The following is a 4,179-nucleotide window of genomic DNA, read 5'->3' on the forward strand; positions in this document are numbered from 1 at the left end:
TGGATGGCCGTTTCGTCCTAGTAAGGGACTACTCAGAAGTGCACATCCATGACCCTACACGGGGAACATAACTGGCTAACATCTTGACCTCTAGACATGGAATACGAATTCATTCGCTGAGATTTTACAAATATATATTATTCCTATATAATGTCATAACTATTTTGGTTTATACATTTTTGTATTGAATAAGTTGGTTTATTATATTAAAAAAAACAACTTTCGTTCATTAATAGAACTTTCAGTAAGTGTAACAAATCATGAACAACATTAAGTACTTCACTATATCACTGATTTTTAAACATTCTAATTGTTATTTTAACAGTAAATGATATAATGGTCAATAAATGATCGTGATAGTAAAGCCTCAAATCCTATAGGTTCGTAAAGGACCTACAAAATTCAAATCCTATAAACATTTACGTTTTAAATTAGTCTTAATCATGTTTATTCGGTGTCAAATGTTCGAAATAAAAGTACATCATTTGGTTAGATAATAAAATGACTCATTTTGCTGATAATTTATTCTAGTGTTAATTCCTATATATATTGGTTGCTTGGATCTTTTCATTAATCAGTCTCTTTTGGCATATCCGCATCCTGTGTGGATTGCCTCAACTTCGTAGCTAAGTCAATAACACGATGGAGTTTGAAGTGAAAGGTAGTAAGTTCGAGTCCTGGAGTGAACATCAACTCTGAGATGAAGGTACGTGTAGCTGACGAAACGCGTGTCCTGGATTCCATTTCTAGCCATCATTCATCCCTGGTGAGAACTAATTATGTTCATATTGGGGAAATGTTATTAGTTATTCAGATTTGTGAGTAACCACCATTCGATCACACAGTTTATACCAAGTAAGATGATCACTATCGTATATTTCTTAATACAAAACAGCTATTTATACATCACTAGTTTGTAAATTTCATTATACTAAACGAATATCATTCCAAATGACTATGAAAGAACATTATGCTGAATAGATATCACACCAAGTTAAAAATAAAACGAATGTTATATTGAATAATTATCACATTGAATTAAAGCATGACCCAGAGTTTTGTCCATATCCTTGAAAAAAAAAGGTTTTTTTAAAGAAAAACACGTTACTCATAACAAACCTAAACCATGATCCATAATACATATGAACTGGTATATATTGGATATAAGGAATATATTGTAGTGACCCAAATGAGCACTTTCAAAATATGATAATATGCTAAATGGAATGATAGAGCGGAAATAGTAGAAATTGAAACAAACCTATTCAAAACAAAATTATATATAATAGACGATACAAAATAACAATAATAATAAATAAACGCTTAAAAATTGTCGCTTAAAAGTTCGTTATGGATAATTATCACAAATAGTGAATATGGTTCTGTATGCTTATCTCTTATGACATAAAGAGAAGATCAGTCCAATAATGTTTTGTAAGTAATACAAGCCAATAATCTTATAGAGTGGAGAGTTGCCTAAAAGGTACAGAACAATACTATGCTTTTTGATCAAAAGCTATGACCAATAAAGCAGAATAAAGAATGACGTTAATTAATATTGATTTACATGTCGAAAAAGTAACATAAGTATCAATTAACTGACAAGTAAAGTACATTCAAAATTGATACTAATTAACAATAAATATTAATAGTTGAGATCATGAGTCAATTGAAACTAGATCACCATGGAAAACCTGGAAGCACTGGACGGTCGTTTCGTCCTATTATGGGACTCCCCAGCAGTGAGCATCCACGATCCCGTCCAGTGCTCCCAGGTTTTCCACGGTGGTCTAGCTTCAATTGATTCATGATCTCAACTATTAAAATTACTATAATATCCACAAAAACCCCTTTTGATAATAATCATCATTTGCTCACTGCTGACTGGCTCCAAAAGGTGTTTCCTTGAGTTCTAGTGAGATGTAGTGACCAATGGTGTTCAACCAAGTCTTTTGTGAGATAGTAACTCACTGAAGACAATGGTGGATATGTCGCTCAATTTCGCGGATCGGTTGAAGTTAGACATTAACACCATTAGATGCCGGCAGGCTCAGTGGTCAAGAGGTTAAGCGATCGCGCGAAACTGATAGATTCTGGGTTCGAGTCTCGCGGGGTGGGATCATGGGTGCGCACTGCTGAAGAGTTCCGCAATAGGACGAAACGGTCGTCCAGTGTTTCCAAGTTTTCCATGGTGGTCTAGCTTCAATTGATTCATGATCTCAACTATTAAAATTACTATATTATCCACAAAAACCCCCTTCTGATAATAAATATTGAATATAAATATGTGATTACATATATAACATCATACAACGATAGGAGGGTATAGTATTTCAATGTGATTACAAAAATTATTTAATTTATATGTTACTGTCACTGTACAAATAGGTGAGGCTAAATGTATCTAAAAAATTATCCATGTACTTTTGATGTTTAACATAATTAGATATTTACTATTGAATGAAACATTTTAACAAAACTATGAGAAAAATTTTTTGATTTCAAACATTTTTAGATATATTCACTTAGTATTGTTTGTTCGCATCTTTCCATTGATGCTTAGGACTGCAACTGGTCAATCTCTTATTAGCATATGTGCATACTGTTCACACCACATTGCACAAGCAAGTGGCTATCGGGACTCAGTAGCTGATTGGATAACGCGATGGCGTTTGAAGTGAAAGGTACTGGGTTCAAGTCCAAGAGTGAACATCAACTCTGAGATGCAGGTACATCCAGCTGACGAGTCCCAAATGGGACGAACCGCGCGTCCTGGATTCCACTGCTAGCTACTATCCATCTTTGTTTATAATTTTAGATATATTTTACAAAAATAATTTATAAGTATTATATTTATGTATTCATTACAAATAATAAATCTTGTTATGAAGATGAAGTAAGAAAGTGATACATTAGAGCTTACAAATTTGTTACTTCATCATATGATTTATTCAATGTATCAGATATATAGTTACATAATCAACAATGATACCTTGAACAATGTTAACAAAACAAACTTTTTTTTATTTACACAGTTGATTTGTACCAAAATTTTTCCAGTTTCACAAATTTTAATAATGATAAACTAGAATCGACTGAAGAATTTTTAGGAAAATAGAATGAAGATATCTTTTATTTTAATTTAAATCTGCTACGTGGTTGGTGACGGTTAATAGGAAACTCTGTCTCAGACTGAAGGTTCAAATACCACAGAGAACATCAGATCCTTAAAGAGTATAGGTAGGCCTTGTTGACAAGGTTTCCTGCAGAATGTCTCCAACCACTCGATATAAAATCATGGGGGATCCCAAATAGAGTCACTTCAACTGGTGGCCATATCGCGAATTCATCGAGAGAATTTGGTTAGAACTAAATGATTGAACAAACATGACATCGGTTACCACTCAATGATCAATCAGTTGTTGGTTTATGTTCAGTTATCGTCGCATATTTTCACCCAAAAAAAGTGAAAAATTGTTTTTCTTGGTTGGAATATAATATCGAGTGAATGAAAAACAAAAGTTAACAAATAATAGTCGTTCGGATAACCCTAAACATTTCAGACGTCATCAATTATACACGAATATATCAAAATTAAATTAATTTGAAAATCCGATATTACAAACTGTTGAATAAGGACGCCGGATCATTTTTATGAAGGTTAGACACTTACTAGCGAAACAGGTCATGGGATCAGTTCCCACGTTCAGAGTCGTGGTTTCGCACTACTGAAGAGTCCCACATTAGGACGAAACGGCCATCCAGTGCTTCCGGATTTTAAACGGCGGCCTAACATTGATCAGTTCATGATTTCAATGGATAAGAAACTACGTACTTTTTGGTAAATGTATAAAGCTTCTAGGAATTGACCAAATGAAATTAAGTTTTCTATTATGGAGAATTAGTTAACATTTTTATTCAATCGAACTTAACACCATGAAAGAAGTTTATTGAATAAAATGGACAATTTCACAATTCTACAATTATATTCATGAAGAATCTAGGTGAAATAATTAACAAAATGTTTGTTTCACGCCATTAGATAGAGAAACTGTTTCAGTGTTACACCTTTTAATGTATTTGTCAATAACAGCAATCTGTCTAACATTAAATTACGTAGAAAATTTATTGTATTAATTGTTTGTTTTCTTTTTCCTTGAAATATCTATTATATAATCT

The sequence above is a fragment of the Schistosoma mansoni genome, chromosome 1 (genome assembly GCF_000237925.1).
Source record: "Schistosoma mansoni strain Puerto Rico chromosome 1, complete genome".
Taxonomy (NCBI): Eukaryota; Metazoa; Platyhelminthes; class Trematoda; order Strigeidida; family Schistosomatidae; genus Schistosoma; species Schistosoma mansoni.